The sequence below is a fragment of the Arachis hypogaea genome, chromosome 16 (assembly GCF_003086295.3).
Source record: "Arachis hypogaea cultivar Tifrunner chromosome 16, arahy.Tifrunner.gnm2.J5K5, whole genome shotgun sequence".
In the NCBI taxonomy this organism is placed as follows: domain Eukaryota; kingdom Viridiplantae; phylum Streptophyta; class Magnoliopsida; order Fabales; family Fabaceae; genus Arachis; species Arachis hypogaea.
Window position 1 is genome coordinate 53,642,378 of NC_092051.1, and position 19,895 is coordinate 53,662,272.

At 40.3% G+C, this 19,895-nt stretch overlaps 1 non-coding gene and 1 pseudogene across 1 annotated transcript; one reads left to right on the forward strand and one right to left on the reverse strand.

The window, feature by feature from the left end:
* LOC112757091 (peptide methionine sulfoxide reductase B5-like) overlaps positions 1 to 19,895 on the forward strand; it is a 64,363-nt pseudogene that overhangs the window by 14,932 nt on the left and 29,536 nt on the right.
* LOC112759874 (small nucleolar RNA R71) lies at positions 11,222 to 11,325 on the reverse strand. Its single transcript, XR_003180338.1, has one exon. It is a non-coding gene; the product is annotated as a small nucleolar RNA R71 (small nucleolar RNA).

Here is a 19,895-nt window from a genome sequence, read left to right on the forward strand (position 1 = left end):
ACTTTGATGCACTTTATTGCTTGATTTCAGGACAAAGGAAGCAAGGAAGAACCACATTAGCAGCCACGTTAGTCTAACTAACGTGACCACTAATGTGGAATGGGAGCTAGCTTGCAACGTTAATGAGAAAAGTAATCTCCAATAACGCCCTCGAAGCCATCATAACACACGTTAAGAGTCACGTTAACTAAGTTAACGTGAACTCTAACGTGGAAGAAAGAAAATGGAGCCAACGTTAGTGACACTTACCTTTGTCACTAACGTTGGACCAAGCTCATAAGTGGCCACGTTAAGAGCCACGTTAACTTAGTTAACATGGACTCTAACGTTAAGAAGCAAAAGAGAAGCCAATGTTAGTGACATTCACATTTGTCACTAACGTTGGCCAAGCCTCCATAAGCCACGTTAACACCCACGTTAACTTAGTTAACGTGGAGAGAGCAATTGATAGCCAACGTTAGTGACACTTACCTTTGTCACTAACGTTGGGTTGAACCACCAAGAGCCACCATGAGCAACGTTAACTCCCACGTTAACTTAGTTAACGTGGAAGCTAACGTGGATAAAGAGATGATGAGCCAACGTTATTGACACTCACCTTTGTCAATAACATTGGAGATGGCTAGCATGACTACGTTAGAAGCCACGTTAACTTAGTTAATGTGGACTCTAACGTGGGAAATAGGGGCACATTGGAACGTTAGTGACAAAGGTAAGTGTCACTGACGTTCTCGAAGGATTGGCATTACTACGTTAGAAGCCACGTTGACCTAGTTAACGTGGACGCTAATGTAGGGACAAGGGAGGACTCTCCACGTTATTGGGAAAGGTAAGTCCCAATAACGTGTGCGAAGGACCAAGAGGCAAAGTTAGTGGTCACGTTAGTGCCACTAACGTTGAAGTCAACGTGATCATATTTAGGTTAGGAACGTTAGTGAAAAAGGTGATTGTCACTAACGTACTCGAACCCACACTTTCACTTAACGTTGACACCACTAACGTCCTGAGTCAAAGTCCCTGCCTACTTCACCTTTTCTCTCTGCAAGCAAAGCTAAGCCCAATGAAAAGGATAACTGCTTCAAACTCAAGATTCAGAGGCCCATACCCAAGACTTGAAGAGCCAACTAGAAGTTCGAAAGAGTAGTATATATAGGAGTAGCTTTGAATTAGTTAGGGAGAATGTGTTGGTAAAGGTTGGGAAATACTTTCTTCCCAGAGACTTCGTCATATTGGACATGGAAGAGAGTCACACTCACCGAATCATATTGGGAAGACCATTCCTAGCTGCAGCCAGAGCACTCATAGATGTGGAGCGAGGGGAGCTAATCTTGAGGATCCATGATGAACAGCTCACCTTCACTGTTTTCAAACACTCAAAAGAAACAGATCAAGAGAACAAGGAACCAAGGAAGGATCACAGTGAGATACTGAAGGAAGAAACAGGCACTGAAGCACAACCAACACATCTAGGAACTCCCTTGATTGATGAACAAGGCAAACAGCAACTGCCACAGCTCAAAGAAAATCAGCAGGAACCTAAACCACCAGAATAATGTGAGACCAGTAACCACATTTCCTTAGAAGAGGAGGTCACAAAGAGTAAGACAACATCACAAGGAACAAAGAAGAAGGTACCAAGGAGGTGGAGGAATAAGAAGATCCCTACCGAGGACTTCTCTCCAGGGGATAAAGTGATCTCAGCTTACTTCCCAGATATCCCCCCTAATCTCCCCACTGTACCATCTCAGTTACCTAAGGTCTTCACTATCAACAGAGTTCTCTCCTTGGAACATGTAGAGATCATTGATACAACCAATGGATATAGGTCCACAGCAAGAGGGGAGGACTTGAAGCATTATCAACCTCCCTGATGAAGGAGAAACGTCAAGCTAGTGACGCTAAAGAAGCGCTTCATGGGAGGCAACCCATGTTTTATATGCTTTTAGAAAATAGTGAATAAGTCAATATTCATGAATTCTAACCCAAACTTGACAAACACTTGGTAAAATCCTTATTATGCAATATATAGTGAAGAATAAGTGGTGTTCAAAGCATGCCAAGAAAGCATGAATGCAATTCAGAGCATGCTAGTCTTGGAGCCTTGAACAAAACTTTTTCATCACAGTGCTACAAACTAAGTTTGGTGTCACCCAAGGTGCCACCAATGTGCATATAAATATACACAGTTAGTTAGTTAGTTGGTGTTCATGAATAAACAATCTAGTTCTTTTTCTTTATTATTCTAGCCATAAAGTTTAATTTTTCAATGATATTAATTTTTAGTATTTTTTTTTATAGGAAAAGGTAAAAGAGCATTGAAGGGGATTGATTGGACAATTAAATGAGGAAGGTTCGGATAACACAAAAGGAGAATATTTCACACGTGTCTCAAGAGGGAATGCATTGGGAATGGTTGCCATGCAACATTGGAAGAAGAACAAACTTGGAAACTGAACCAACCCCATCATAAAGTTGGTAATCCTTGTGCTTATTCCATACAAAACCCCATCCGTTCATCATACACCAACCCCATCAATCCACACCTTTCATCTCCTCCTCACTTCCCTATATAAGTGAATCCTACTCCGTACTTCCCCTTCACACCCAAAGTGCTATTTCTCACACTTCACACCTTTGGCATCCGAATTCCTTCATCACACCTTGTCCTAACCAACCAAATTCCTTATCTATCCATACCTTCCACTCTCTTCACACAGCAACTCAAATTCATGGCAGCATCAAGCTCCAAGAGGAAAAAGAGGAAGGAACCAATGGAGAGCATCCCTTTTGATGAGAAGAGATTCAAAACTGCGTTCCATGAGCTCGAATTTGAACGGATAAAGCTCAAAAAGATACTGCCTGAGTTAACATTCCAAATTGACGAGGATGAATTCCCACAGATTCGAGAGAAAATTGAACAAAGAGGGTGGCAAAGGCTCACGAACCCAAAAGGGAAGATCAATGCAAACCTCATCAAAGAGTTCTATGCAAACGTAGTTAGAGAAGATAAAACCAAAGCCCCAACCTTCAAAAGCTATGTAAGAGGAAAAGAGGTGGACTTCAGCCCAAATGCTATAACAAGAGCCCTTCAGCTGAAATCACCACATTTTGATGAGCTTAGTTATCATGCAAGGATAAGTAAGAGCCCTGACAATGATGAACTCGAAGAAATAGTAACTGACATATGTGTCATAGGAGCTGACTAGGAAAGGTATGCAGATAAGAGACCCCGGTTCATCAAGAGGGGAGACCTTAGCCCAGAAGCCAAGGGATGGTTTGAACTGGTGAGGAGGTCTATCCTCCCAGCTGCAAATAATTTAGAGGTCAATATTAATCAGGCGACTATGGTACATTGCCTAGTACAGGGTGGAGAAATCAATGTGCATGAACTCATAGCTGAGGGCATTCAAGAGTCAGCTGAGAAGGTTGATTCGGGTGCCAGGCTTTGGTACCCCAGCACCATTCTCAGATTGTGCACAAAAGCCAAGGTAGTTTTCGAGGATAGCAATCCAGACTGGGTGAACCCTGGGAGGCTAGTTACACTCCAGCGTCAGATCTGTACTACGCCCGCCCAACAACAAAGAAGACCTCAAATAGGAAAGCGAAAACCAAAAGAAGGAGCCCATCAAGAAGAGTCTCATCAGGAAGAATATCAACAAGAAGAACAGCATGACCCAACCAACTTGAATCTGAATCATCTTCTAAGAGCCATTAAAGACTTGGGGATGAGACATATGGAAGGACAAGAGTAAATACTAAACCTTCAGTCCAACTGGATGAGCCAACAAGAAGAGTGGTAGAAACAACAAATGGAGCAGCAACAGGAACACTACTCCCAGCTCACTCAAGCCATCAACCAAGTGAATGAAAGGCAAGAGCGTCAAAATAAGTGCTTGCAAGAACTCAACCAGCGGCAGCTAGCTTAGATGAAAGCATTCAACGAGTTCAGTGTACTTAATGAAGGACGGCAACTACATAGGGAGGAGTTCAACGTAAGCACTCAAGCCAAGTTGAACTACATGTCTAGTCATATGCATCATCTACACTATGCCATCCCTACATATGATGAAGTCCAAAAAGATTTTGTAGAACAAGAAGAAAGGAAGGTGAAACAGCAGAAGGAAACATTAAAGAAGAAGATGGAAGATGCTGGCTTCTGGAAAAAGTTGATTGGAAAAGGCAAAGGAGGTGGGAGCTCAAGCGCAACAAGTAAACACAAAGAGGACGAGCAAGAGGGAGAGCATGGGCAACCTCATGAGTAAAAGGTGGTGGAGTTCCCTCTTTGATCCATTTTTTTCTATGATTTAAATAAGGAAGATCTTGTATGAAATAGAACATGCTTCCTTATTAGTTTGAACCTTTTTCAATTCTGTCTTTTAAACTTTTTGTTGATTAGGGCTGTGTTTTCTAGTCTGAATGTTATTACTGCATCATTTCCTTACTTAATTGTATGCTTGTCTTTTTGAATCAAATGAAAAGAGAATGAGTGTTTTATAAAAGACCAGAGTAGAGTTCATACTATGGAGTAAGTCCCTGAGTTTGTGGTGTGGTCATAAGTTAGCTAAGTTGGTTCAACCACAAGGTGGGAAGACAACTATCTGTCATGAATCATATGCTTGAACACACCCCATGAGACTAGCTAAATAACAAGATCCTAATAAGAAAAAGGGAAAAAACAATCAAAGTTGAAGAATAAAATAAAAATAGCAAGAAAAGAGGCTAGGCACCAAGGGTTTGAGTCTTGAGGGATGTGTCTGTGGTGTTCCTGTACCAAGGATCTGCTTGGATTACTAAGCTCTCAGGGGTGCTTTATCACCTGGTAACTTGGGTTAACTAACCCGGGATTATCAGCTGAAAGTCCACTATCAAGAGTAATCTTTGCTACAGAACATTTAGTAACCCAAAGAGGTGCTGGACACCAAGACCTCAAGGAAAGTAAATAAACAAACCATGTGCCTGTGGTGTGTATGTATGGGGGAGAGACTTCAGGAAGTAAGTCCTTAGGGGTGCTTCAACACCTAGCACCTTGAACCAACTGGTTCGAGAGTGTTGGCTGAAAGCTTATTCTAAAGAGTTGCCCCCTTAATGAGCACTTAGCCTAAGAACACAAATAAGCCCTGAAATGACAACAAAAGGATCAATGAATAAAAGTTTCATGGAATGCAATCAAGTGAGTATTCTAGAACATGATAAAGGCCTGAAGGGCAGTGAAGGAATGAACCTAAGTTGCTATGCATGAAACCACCATAAAACCAGGGACATGACTTCCATAAGAATGACTCATTTTCTCTTGGCATTCCATTCATCATTCTCTTGTTCCAGTACTTGCTTAGGAACAAGCAAGCTTTAAGTTTGGTGTTGTGATGCCAGGGCATTTTGGCCAGTTTCACTGACCTTTTCTTTACTATTTTTAAGGTAGTTTCATGCATTTTCTTAGAAAATAAGCTAGTTTTGGGTAGATATTCACTTACATCTTGATTCAAGCATACATTGTGCACTTTACATGATTTCACGAGAATTTTGCATGAATTATATGACAAATTAGAGGATGCATGTCTCATGATTTGGATTAGAACTTTGATGCACTTTATTGCTTGATTTCAGGACAAAAGAAGCAAGGAAGAACCACGTTAGTAGCCACGTTAGTCTAACTAACGCGACCACTAACGTGGAATGGGAGCTAGCTTGCAACGTTAATGAGAAAAGTAATCGCCAATAACGCCCTCAAAGCCATCATAACCCACGTTAAGAGTCACGTTAACTAAGTTAACGTGAACTCTAACGTGGAAGAAAGAAAATGGAGCCAACGTTAGTGACACTTACCTTTGTCACTAACGTTGGACCAAGCTCATAAGTGGCCACGTTAAGAGCCACGTTAACTTAGTTAACGTGGACTCTAACGTTAAGAAGCAAAAGAGAAGCCAACGTTAGTGACATTTCCCTTTGCCACTAACGTTGGCCAAGCCTCCATAAGCCACGTTAACTCCAACGTTAACTTAGTTAACGTGGAAGCTAACGTGGAGAGAGCAATTGATAGCCAACGTTAGTAACACTTACCTTTGTCACTAACGTTGGGGTGAACCACCAAGAGCCACCATGAGCAACGTTAACTCACACGTTAACTTAGTTAACGTGGAAGCTAACGTGGATAAAGAGATGATGAGCCAACGTTAGTGACACTCACCTTTGTCAATAACATTGGAGATGGCTAGCATGACTACGTTAGAAGCCACGTTAACTTAGTTAATGTGGACTCTAACGTGGGAAATAGGGGCACATTGGAACGTTAGTGACAAAGGTAAGTGTCACTAACGTTCTCGAAGGATTGGCATTACTACGTTAGAAGCCACGTTGACCTAGTTAACGTGGACGTTAGTGAAAAAGGTGATTGTCACTAACGTTCTCGAACCTACACTTTCACTTAATGTTGACACCACTAACTGATGACAAGTCATCCTAGCCTATTTTAACTAGTCTTTTTCTTTTGTTTTCATTAGAATTATGCACTTTCTTGAGCTACAAGCAAGCTATTTGAGTAGATTTTCATGTTTCCCTTGATTGAACCAACCATATATGAATTCATGCCATTTCATGAGGTTTTATGCTATATTTGTTGCATATTATGAAAGAATGAAGATCTCATGATTTTGAGCATAGCTTTGATGAGTTTGGTTGATTAATGATAGGTGAAGAAAGCTTGGAGAAAGGTTGAAGCAAAGAGGAATGGCTAGAAGTGAAGAGAGGACAATGGAATAAGTGAAATTGAACCAGGAAGCATGAAGTTAGCCCCAACGTTAGCCCCCTAACTTGGAGGCTAACGTTCGAACTTGAATTTTCCTCCCTGGCCATCCCACGTTTGCGCCAACGTTAGCCCCCTAATTTGGAGGCTAACGTTGGCACATGAATTCCTCCCTGGCTATCCAACGTTTGCACCAACGTTAGCCCCCTAACTTGGAGGCTAACGTTGGCACATGAATTACAAAGGGAGAAGGGCCAACGTTTGCGCCAACGTTAGCCCCCTAACTTGGAGGCTAACGTTGGCGCCACTAGCACACAAGGTATTGCCAACGTTAGGGTCAAAGTTAGACCCCTAACGTTGGCACCAACGTCCAAACCAGAAAAATGTGCCAACTGATATGAAAAGTTGGAGCCAAAGTTAGACCCCTAACTTTGGCTCAAACTTATGGTCCAACTTTTGCTAACCTCAAAACCGGTTCAATTGGTTCACTTCGGTTCTTCTCCAAACTTCAAGAGCAATCAACCAAGGCCTCTTTCAACCCAATTCCACCAAGAGCAAAGGCCCAACTCAAGGCTTGAAGATCATTGGAAGAAAGTGTATAAATAGGATAGAATTCAAGTTATTCGGAGAGCTTTCTTTTTAGAATTTTCATAATAGTTTTCGGAGAGCTTTTGAACTTGAGTGAACTTTAATTTCTTGCTTTCATTGCTTTCAATTTCATTTTACATTTGTCTTGGATCTTGGATTGGAGAATTGAAGAAATTCTGTTTCAATCTCAATCTTGGATCTCTCTGTTTCTTTACTGTTAATTGAATTTCATTTCCGGTTCATTGTTCTTCATCTCTTTTCTTTGCAATTTACAATTTCCTTGCAATTTTTCTTGTTGGATCTAGGAAGGCATTGAGATCTAGACTTGGTTTTCTAGTCTCTGGGTCCTGAGATCTAAATTTCCCATTTCACTTCTCTGTTTACTACTTTCTATGTTCCTTTACTTTTCTGCTTCATATCCGGTTCAATCCCAATTCCCTTTCTCTCTTCTGTTTGATGCAATTTAATTTTTCCTTGTTTAAATTCTGCAAATCCACATCCCAATCCCCTTTACATTTCAAACAATTTACATTCCTTGCACTTTAAGATTCCGCAATTTACATTTCTTGCACTCTAAGTTTCTGCCATTTAGTTTCTTGTTCTTTAAGTTTCAGTCATTTATTTCTTGTTCTCTTTACTTCAATGCAATCTAATTCTGCAAGTCACAAAACCATCAACTAAATCTTGATTCGCTTGACTAAATTGATGCCAAGGCATCTTAGGCTAGTTTCACTAGCATTTTTCTGTTAGTTTTAGTGGTTTTATGCATTTTCTTGAGCTTAAAGTAACCAAGAATGGTTAAATGAATAACAAAGCAATGAACCATCCAAACAGTATGATTTTGATGCAAATTCCATGAGTTTTTAGTTATATTACTTGAATGTTATGAATGGAAGATTTCTCATGAAATTTTGCAAGACTTTTATGCAATTGTTTGGATGATTTCAGGGAAGAAGAGGCTAGGCAAGGAAGCAACAAAACCAATAAAGGAAGCTTGAATATCACATGTGGAGTTTAAGTTCCAGTTTAAGCTTAAACTGGAGCTTAAACGCCAGAATCATGAAGGCTAAGAAATGCTGGAACTGAAGTTTAACCTCCAGTTTAACCTTAAACTGGAGGTTAAACGCCAGAATGAAAGTCTCACCAAAGAAGCATTTCCACGTTTAACCTCCAGTTTAACCTTAAACTGGAGGTTAAACGCCAGAAGTGGGAAATTCACCATGGGAGCAATTCCACGTTTAAGCTCCAGTTTAACCTCAAACTGGAGCTTAAACGTGTTCGACACAAACTCTCACCAAAGAAGCATTTTCACGTTTAACCTCCAGTTTAACCTTAAACTGGAGGTTAAACGCCAGAAGGAAGAAAGGCACCAGGAGCATTCCACGTTTAAGCTCCAGTTTAACCTTAAACTGGAGCTTAAACGTGTTCGACCAAGTTTTCTCCTCCAGGGTTGCTCTTTCCCCTCTTCCACGTTTAAGCTCCAGTTTAACCTTAAACTGGAGCTTAAACGTGTTCGACCTCCAGGGCTGCCTTTCCTATCTCCACGTTTAAGCTTCAGTTTAACCTTAAACTGAAGCTTAAACGTGTTCGACTAAGTGACCCTACAGGGCTGCCTTCTTCCATTTCCACGTTTAAGCTTCAGTTTAACCTAAAACTGAAGCTTAAACGTGCTTCCACAAAAGGCATCACTGGAAGTGTCTGGCGTTTAAGCTGCAGTTTAAGCTTAAACTGCAACTTAAACGCCACTCTTGGAAAAGGTTTCTGGGCCAAAAATATTGCGGTTTAAGTTAGTATTTGAGCACAAACATTAACTTAAACTTACTCTGGTATGAAACCCAATTGAATATCATGGTTTATGGGATTGGGCCTGAAGGATTGATGAGTCTGAAATTTCAATTTGTTGAGTCATGTGTCATTATTTGATTATCACTAAGTTGGCTCAATGAATGTTACAGAATTTGGATCAGCAGCCTCATCAAGATTATGGATCATAAACCCAAGGCAAAAGGAAAGCAGGGAGAGGCCTCAAAGCCCAAGAAACACAACAGAAGCTCAATATAGAAAGTGTATAAATAGGATAGAATTTAAGTTAGGAAGGGACTTTATCTTCATTTTGGCTAGTTTTAATATCTTTGTAATTGAATTCAGAGCTATGATTCACTAAACCCCCTTTCATTGGGTTAGGGAGCTCTATTGTAATTCAATGAATCAATAATAGTTTATCTTCTTCTTCAATCTTTTCTCTTGAATTTTGTTAGAAAGCTTCTCGATCTAATTCCATTGGGTAGTTGTCTTGGGAAAGAAACTACCCATAATTGGAATCCTTCGGAACCTTGGGAAAGGAATGGAGGATTCATGCTAGAGAAGCTTTCTCACAGTGAATTGGATTGGGGTTTGGATGGATATTGTGACATGTAATCCTACCAAATTGTGGTTCATAAAACTGTGTGGTATAATCAGTGATCGAGCATCATCTCTTCTTATGAACATTTAAACCAAGGGATTGGGAATTTGTTTGTTTTTAGAGAGAATTGGTGAGCCAAGGGATTGGGATCCAATCATATAAGATTGCCAAGCAAAATTAAATGAACGCATTGGTTGAGGAAGAGATAAACATGTTTTGATTCGGAGATCTCAATATCTCCTATAACCCAATGAATTCCCCATTTCTGATTTCCACTTTCTCTTTACATTCTGCAATTAAATTCATGCAATCACCCCCATTCCCTTTTAATTTCAGCAATTTAGCTTCTGCTCTTTACTTCATGCAATTTAAGATTCTGCCATTTCAATTTCTTGTCATTTACGTTTCCCGCCAATTTTACATTCCGCAATTCTCATCTAAATTTTGATTCCGCTCAACTAGAACACACTTCTAATCCGAATTGCTCACTCAACCAATCCTTGTGGGATTCGACCTCACTCTATTGTGAGTTTTTACTTGACGATAACCGGTGCACTTGCCGGAAGGAATTTTGCCGATCGTGCAATTTCCTAAATCGTGGCATAAGAAGTTTATGCGCATCAAGTTTATGGCGCTGTTGCTGGGGATTGGTTTTCGATTGACAATTCTCAAATTGGAAGTTAACTAGATTGAGCATTTTTCTTGCTTTGTTAATTCTGTTCAAGTTACTTGTTGAATTTTAATTTCTGCACTCTGTTACATGCTTTCTTTCTTTATGCCTTTAAATTCAAGCAACTAACTCACTGACTCACTAACTGTTTGAATTAATTCCTCAACTGCTCTGACCATACTCTTCCATTAACCAAGAGTATTTCACTTGTTTGGTGCCTGTGCTGTGTTCTTGTATGACAGGTAGGAGTGGAGAGACATCAACTCCTCCATATACCGAACCAGAGAGGACCCTTCATAGACTTAGAAGGGAAGCAAGAGGGAAGAGAGTACTGGGAGAAGAAGAATCTGAAGGAGAATCTGAGGACAATTTTGAGGAAGCTCTAGATCTCAACATGGATAGAGAAGTTCACAACCATGAGAGAGCTGATGGAAACAATGCCATTCCTGAGAGGAGGGTTCTTAGTTCATACATAAACCCAACCTCTGGGAATTGTGGTAGCAGCATTCAGAAACCACCCATTCAGGCCAACAATTTTGAGCTCAAACCACAGCTAATATCACTTGTGGAGAATCATTGTTCATTTGGTGGGAGTGCTAATGAAGATCCAAACCAACACCTCACAAAATTCCTGAGAATTTGCAACACTGTGAAGTCCAATAGAGTCCAGGAAGATGCCTATAAACTGCTTTTGTTCCCATTTTCACTTAGGGACAAGGCAGCTAAGTGGCTGGAATCATTCCCAAGGGGGAGCCTAACAACATGGGACGAGGTGGAAAGTAAGTTTCTGGCACGTTTCTACCCCCCACAAAAGGTCAATAGGCTTCGATCTGAGGTTCAGACTTTTAGACAACAAGATGGTGAAACTCTCTACGAGGCATGGGAGAGATTCAAGGATTTGACAAGAAAATGCCCACCAGACATGTTCCATGACTGGGTGCAATTGCACATTTTCTATGATGGACTTTCTTATGAATCAAGGAAGGCTGTGGACCATTCATCAGGAGGTTAATTGAACAGGAAAAAGACTGTGGAAGAAGCCATTGAAGTGATTGAAACAGTGGCTGAGAATGAGTACTACTATGCATCAGAGAGACACAACACTAAGGGAGTCATGGAGCTGAACCATGTTGATACAATTCTAGCCCAAAACAAGGTGTTTGCCAAGCAACTAGCAGAGCTCACCAGGAAATTAGAAACAAAGCAAGTGGCTGCAATACACACACAAGAGCAAGAGGAAGAAAGCACTGAAGGAGGTGATTGGGAAGAGGCCAATTATGTAGGAAATCAACAAAGGCAATCATATGATCCACATTCCAACACTTACAATCCAGGATGGAAAAACCACCCAAACTTTGGGTGGGGGAACCAACAAACCCAACCACAAAACCACAAACCTTACAACCATAACCAACATAACAATTCCACATACCAAAACTCCAACCAAAGATCATACCAAGCCACACAAAACACTTACTCCCAACCATCATATCAAGGCCAAAATAATCGACCTACCCAACCTAATCCGAACCAACAATTTCAAGATCAATTAAACAGGATAGAAGGAATGCTTGCAACCATGGGTCAAGACATAACCGAATTGAAAGCTTTTAAGGAAGAAGTAATTTCCAACTTGCAAAACCAAGGAACTGCCATCGAGAAGTTAGAAAATCAAATTGGGTATTTGTATAAGCAAATCCCTGGGCCAAGTGTTTCTCATGCTGCCAAGGCTATTGCAAGGGAAGAATGTAAAGCCATAACCCTCAGAAGTGGAAAAAAGCTGAAGGAGATCTCAAGTGAACCCACAGAGGATGAAGCAAAGGAAAATGTGAGAGACAAGGAACAGGGACAATCCTTTACACCGTCTGCAACAAGAGAAAAAGAAAAAGAGGTCCTGAAGCCGTATAAACCCAAAGCACCATATCCTCAACGTTTGATGAAAGGTGAAAAGGATGGCCAATTCTCCAGATTTTTGGAGATTTTCAAGAAGCTTCAAATCAACATCCCGTTTGCTGAGGCAATAGAGCAAATGCCACTCTATGCAAAATTCTTAAAGGAATTAATGACCAAAAAGAGAAGCTGGAGAAATGAGGAAACTGTGTTGTTGACTGAAGAATGCAGTGCCATCATTCAACACAAATTGCCTCAGAAACTGAAGGATCCAGGCAGTTTTCAAATCCCCTGCATCATAGGAGAAGTCATGGTGGAGAAGGCCTTGTGTGACTTAGGGGCCAGTATCAATTTGATGTCTCTAACAATGATGAGAAGAATGGAGATTGAGGAAGCCAGACCAACAAGAATGGCCCTCCAATTGGCAGACCGAACCTTTAAATTCCCTCATGGGATAGTTGAGGATTTGTTGGTAAAAGTGGGAGATTTCATATTCCCTGCCGATTTTGTGGTATTAGATATGGAGGAAGAAGCCGAAGCTTCAATAATTCTGGGAAGACCCTTCCTGGCTACTGCAGGAGCCATCATAGATGTCCAAAAGGGTGAGCTCACTCTTAGACTACATGATGAGCAATTGGTGTTTAACGTATTCAAGGCAATGAGCTATCCATCAGAATCACTAAAGGAATGCATGAGGGTGGATGTAGTGGACATTGCAGTACAAGAAACCTTTGAGGAAACAACAAAGGAAGTGGCAGAGGAGAAGTTCACCAAGGATATTGAAGATAGTGACATCAAGGCTGCTGAAACAACCATGCCAAGCATGCCAGATAGAGTGAAAGAAGAGAAGGAAGCACCAAAACCTGAGCTCAAAGCAGTGCCCCCTAATCTCAAGTATGCATACTTGGGTAGTAATGAGAGCTATCCTGTTATCATTAGCTCTGCCCTGAGCCAAGAACAGGAAGAAAAATTGATCAATGTGCTACAAACTCATCAGGACGCCATTGGATGGACCCTAGCTGATTTAAAGGGGATAAGTTCATCCATATGCATGCATAAAATCTTGTTAGAAGAGGATGCTAGACCCTACATTCAAGCTCAGAGAAGATTGAATCCCGTCATGAAAGAAGTGGTACAAAAAGAGGTCATGAAGTTATGGCAGGCAGGGGTAATCTACCCCATTTCTGATAGCCCATGGGTTAGTCCCATCCATGTAGTGCCCAAGAAAGGTGGCATAACTGTGGTGCCAAATGAGAGGAACGAACTCATACCCACAAGAACTGTCACTGGGTGGAGGATGTGCATAGACTACAGGAAGCTCAATGAAGCCACCAGAAAAGATCATTTCCCACTCCCATTCATGGATCAAATGCTTGAAAGGCTTGCAGGACATACTTACTATTGCTTTCTGGATGGATACTCAGGCTATAATCAGATAGTAGTTGATCCTAGAGATCAAGAGAAAACATCATTTGTTTGTCCATATGGAGTTTTTGCTTATAGACGCATGCCCTTTGGATTGTGCAATGCACCTGCCACTTTCCAAAGATGCATGCTGTCCATCTTTTCAGACATGATTGAAAAATTTATTGAGGTTTTCATGGATGATTTTTCTGTGTTTGGAGATTCTTTTCCTAGCTGCCTACACCACCTTGCCTTGGTGCTTAAGAGATGCCAAGAGACCAACCTAGTATTAAACTGGGAAAAGTGTCATTTCATGGTCACAGAAGGAATAGTCCTTGGCCACAAAATCTCGAATAGAGGCATTGAGGTGGACAGAGCTAAGGTGGAACTCATTGAAAAATTACCCCCACCAAGTAATGTCAAGGCAATTAGGAGTTTTTTGGGACACGCTGGCTTTTACAGAAGGTTTATTAGAGACTTTTCTAAAATAGCCAAACCTTTGAGTAACTTGCTTGTCTCTGATACACCCTTTGTATTTGATAAAAATTGCATGCGAGCCTATGAACTTTTAAAGCAAAAACTTTCCTCTGCACCTATCATTGCCCACCTGATTGGAACTTACCTTTTGAACTGATGTGTGATGCATCAAACCTTGCTGTTGGGGCAGTGTTAGGACAAAGGAAAGACAATTTGGTACATGTGATTTATTATGCCAGTAAGGTCTTGAATGATAACCAAAGGAATTACACAACCACTGAAAAAGAACTCTTGGCAATAGTCTTTGCATTTGACAAATTTAGATCCTATCTCATTGGATCTAAAGTCATTGTCTTCACTGATCATTCAGCTTTAAAATACTTACTTCCTAAACAAGAATCCAAACCAAGACTTATTAGATGGGTTCTTTTGTTGCAGGAATTTGACATTGAAATCAAAGACAAGAAGGGTGTAGAGAACAAGGTGGCAGACCATTTATCAAGGATACAATGTGAAGAAGGAAGCGCACAAAGCACACATATAAATGAGTGCTTTCCTGATGAACAACTCATGGTAATTCACAAAGCACCCTGGTTTGCAGACATAGCGAACTTCAAGGCCACTGGGAGTTTGCCGTTGGAATTTAATAAGCATCAAAGGAAGAAATTGGTAAATGATGCCAAATACTTCATCTGGGACGAACCATACTTGTTCAAAAAATGTTCGGATGGCATACTCAGAAGATGCATATCAGAGGAAGAAGGAAGGGAAGTCTTATGGGACTGCCATGGCTCCACCTATGGAGGACATTTTGCAGGAGAAAGAACAGCAGCTAAGGTGTTGCAGTGTGGTTTTATTGGCCCACTATCTTCAAAGATGCAAAGGAACTAGTGAAGCACTGCCATGAATGCCAGAAAGCGGGGAACCTGCCAAGAAGAAATGAAATGCCACAACAATTCATTCTGGAACTTGAATTGTTTGATGTATGGGGGATAGATTGCATGGGACCCTTTCCCACCTCATACTCAAATAATTACATCCTTGTGGCAGTAGACTATGTCTCCAAATGGGTTGAAGCAATAGCATCTCCAACCAATGATAATAAGGTAGTCATGAACTTCCTCAGAAAACACATTTTTTGCCGTTTTGGGGTTCCAAGAACAATCATCAGTGATGGAGGAAGCCACTTTTGCAACAAACCATTAGAGGCATTGCTTCTAAAATATGGAGTCAAACATAAGGTAGCCACACCATACCATCCACAGACGAGTGGGCAAGCCGAAATATCTAATAGGGAACTCAAAAGAATCCTGGAAAAGACTGCGGGAACTTCAAGGAAGGACTGGTCGATTAAGCTAGATGATGCTCTTTGGGCATATAGGACAGCTTTCAAAACACCAATTGGAATGTCTCCTTACCAACTAGTATATGGAAAAGCTTGCCATTTGCCACTGGAGTTGGAGCACAAGGCATTCTGGGCCTTGAAACTCTTGAACTTGGACAGCAAAGCTGCTGGAGAAAGAAGGATGTTGCAAATTCAAGAGTTGGAAGAATTCAGAGCTGAAGCTTATGAGAATGCCAAAATTTACAAAGAAAGAGCAAAGAAGAAGCATGACAGCAACATAGCCCCAAGGAAATTTGAGGAGGGACAAAAAGTATTGCTCTACAATTCTAGGCTGAAGCTATTTCCAGGGAAGCTAAAATCAAGGTGGTCTGGACCATTCCTGGTCACCAAAGTCTCCTAATATGGACAAATAGAAATCATGGAAGAAAAGTCACAACGAACCTTCACGGTGAATGGTCAAAGACTCAAACATTACTTGGGAGATGTGGAGGAGAAGGACAAGGTTAAATATCACCTCAACTGAGGCAGCTGACCGTCAAGCTAATGACGTTAAAGAAGCGCTTGTTGGGAGGCAACCCAACCTGAGGTAATACTCCCTTGCTGTTTCTTTTATTTGTTTCAATAAAAAGGTGAAGTAGTTTCTGTGCATTGCAAAGAATTAAGTTTGGTGTTTCACACCAAACAATGAATTCGTGGATCAATAATTCAAAGGGGAATGTGTGACTCTAAGTTTGGTGTTCCACCATTAAGCTCAACTGAACACAACAACCTTTGAATTATATGAAAGGAACAACCATTCTAAGCAATCACAGAAATGCTTAAAATCCTTAGCAGCAACTTCATTCCAAGGAGAATTCAAGGATTCAAAGAACAGAGAAGTAAGTAGGAGACTAAGTTTGGTGTTCACACACCAACTTAAGACTCAGACACTTGCCCATACATAGTTGAGCTAACCACTCAAGTGCTTGAGAAGCAAGCAACTTCATCACTCTTAACAGGAAAGGAAACAAGGATTTTAGAAAGAACATGAAGCAACAACTAGGAGAAGAAGGAGAAATCAAATTGTTCCTGGCAACAAAGAGAAAACAAGAAATTTCACAAGGTGGTGTTGTTCCTTGACATTTCTTTAAAATGGGTAAACAAAAGCATGCTTGTTCTGGTATAAACTGAAATTGTTGAATCTGTCTGGAATGTAAAGTTTCTAGTATGTTTGTCTGTTTAGTGCTTTGAATAAAGTGAATGCCTTGATGTTTGGATATAACTTCACCTTCTTAATCAAATGCTTGCCATGCTTGTTCTGTTTCCAAAAATAAAAGAAAAGTTTGAACAAAAGTAACTTGGCTCAATTAGTGACAAATCAAGTAGAATTAAGTGGTGGTATGCATGCTTGATTGTCTAAGTCAGATCACTGGAAATAGAGTGTAGAATTATCATTTTTTGTGTAGAAATTGAAACTTTCTATGGATCTTGATGAATAAATATCTTTGGCCATGAAGAAGAAAGAAAAAGAAGAAGAAAAAGCCACTGAAAAAGGGCAACCAAAAAGCAAAAAAAAAAAAAAATTGAGAAAATAAGCTAGGCACCAATGGTTTGAACTTCTGAGACAAATGCCTGTGGTGTTTATGTATTAAGGATATGCTTGGATGAATAGGTTCTGAGGAGTGTTTCAACACTTGGTAACTTGGGTTAACTAACCCGGGATTATCAACCAAAAGTCCATTATCAAGAGCAACCTAAATACAAAACATTTAGTCACACAAAGAGGTGCTGGGCACCAATGTCTCAAGAAGAAATGTGAACTAAAATGCCTGGAGTGGATATGTGTAGTGCACTGATAAGAAAAAGAAAATGCCAAAGGCTGGTGCAACACATGACACTAAGCAAACAAGGAGCAAAGAAGCTCTAAGAAAAAGAAAAGAAAAACAAAGAAGAGAAAAGTGCCAAGGACATAAGAGTAACAAGAGGCCATAGCAGTGTTTGATGGATGCAATGAAAAAGTGATAATCTTACCTGATAAGAATGAAAAAGTGATGCTGCAACTTTCTGCATAAAACCCTTCTGATGAACTTAAAGTGCTTACTAATATAGCCAATGGGATTGCTTTCTGTTCATGCTTTTTTCTCAAATAACTCAGGACTTGCTTAGGGACAAGCAAGTATTAAGTTTGGTGTTGTGATGCCAAGGCATCTTAGGCTAGTTTCACTAGCATTTTTCTGTTAGTTTTAGTGGTTTTATGCATTTTCTTGAGCTTAAAGTAACCAAGAATGGTTAAATGAATAACAAAGCAATGAACCATCCAAACAGTATGATTTTGATGCAAATTCCATGAGTTTTTAGTTATATTACTTGAATGCTATGAATGGAAGATTTCTCATGAAATTTTGCAAGACTTTGATGCAATTGTTTGGATGATTTCAGGGAAGAAGAGGCTAGGCAAGGAAGCAACAAACCAATAAAGGAAGCTTGAATATCACATGTGGAGTTTAAGTTCCAGTTTAAGCTTAAACTGGAGCTTAAATGCCAGAATCATGAAGGCTAAGAAATGCTGGAACTGAAGTTTAACCTCCAGTTTAACCTTAAACTGGAGGTTAAACGCCAGAATGAAAGTCTCACCAAAGAGCATTTCCACGTTTAACCTCCAGTTTAACCTTAAACTGGAGGTTAAACGCCAGAAGTGGGAAATTCACCATGGGAGCAATTCCACGTTTAAGCTCCAGTTTAACCTCAAACTGGAGCTTAAACGTGTTCGACACAAACTCTCACCAAAGAAGCATTTTCACGTTTAACCTCCAGTTTAACCTTAAACTGGAGGTTAAACGCCAGAAGGAAGAAAGGCACCAGGAGCATTCCACGTTTAAGCTCCAGTTTACCTTAAACGTGTTCGACCAAGTTTTCTCCTCCAGGGTTGCTCTTTCCCCTCTTCCACGTTTAAGCTCCAGTTTAACCTTAAACTGGAGCTTAAACGTGTTCGACCTCCAGGGCTGCCTTTCCTATCTCCACGTTTAAGCTTCAGTTTAACCTTAAACTGAAGCTTAAACGTGTTCGACTAAGTGACCCTCCAGGGCTGCCTTCTTCCATTTCCACGTTTAAGCTTCAGTTTAACCTAAAACTGAAGCTTAAACGTGCTTCCACAAAGGCATCACTGGAAGTGTCTGGCGTTTAAGCTGCAGTTTAAGCTTAAACTGCAACTTAAACGCCACTCTTGGAAAAGGTTTCTGGGCCAAAAATATTGCGGTTTAAGTTAGTATTTGAGCACAAACATTAACTTAAACTTACTCTGGTATGAAACCCAATTGAATATCATGGTTTATGGGATTGGGCTGAAGGATTGATGAGTCTGAAATTTCAATTTGTTGAGTCATGTGTCATTATTTGATTTCACTAAGTTGGCTCAATGAATGTTACAGAATTTGGATCAGCAGCCTCATCAAGATTATGGATCATAAACCCAACGGCAAATGAAAGGAAGGTAGGAGGGCCTCTAGAATTGGGCCCCGTAGGGAGCTCTATTGTAATTCCAATGAATCAATAATAGTTTATCTTCTTCTTCAATCTTTTCTCTTGAATTTTGTTAGAAAGCTTCTCGATCTAATTCCATTGGGTAGTTGTCTTGGGAAGAAACTAACCCATAATTGGAATCCTTCGGAACCTTGGAAAGGAATGGAGATTCATGCTAGAGAAGCTTTCTCACAGTGAAATTGGATTGGGGTTTGGATGGATATTGTTGACATGTAATCCTACCAAATGTGGTTCATGAAACTGTGTGGTATATCAGTGATCGAGCATCATCTCTTCTTATGAACATTTTAAAAACCAAGGGATTGGGAATTTGGTTTTTTTTAGAGAGAATTGGTGAGCCATGGGATTGGGATCCAATCATATAAGATTGCCAAGCAAAATTTAAATGAACGCCATTGGTTGAGGAAGAGATAAAAATGTTTTGATTCGGAGATCTCAATATCTCCTATAACCCAATGAATTCCCCATTTCTGATTTCCACTTTCTCTTTACCATTCTGGCAATTAAATTCCATTGCCAATCACCCACCCATTCCCTTTTAATTTTCAGCAATTTTAGCTTTTTTCTGCTCTTTTACTTCATTGCAATTTTAAGATTCCGCCATTTTTCAAATTTTCCTTGTCGCTTTTTACGTTTCCCGCCAAAATTTTACATTCCGGCCAATTCCCTTCCAGTCTAAATTTTGAATTCTTCGGGCGCTTTTTTTCCAAACCTAAGAAACACACTGTCTAAATCCGAGATTTGGCTCACTCAACCAATTCCCGCTTGTTGGGAATTCCCCGGACCCCTCAACTTCTATTTGTGGAAAGTTTTTTTACCTTGACCGATAACCGGTGGTAACTTGCCCGGAAGGAATTTT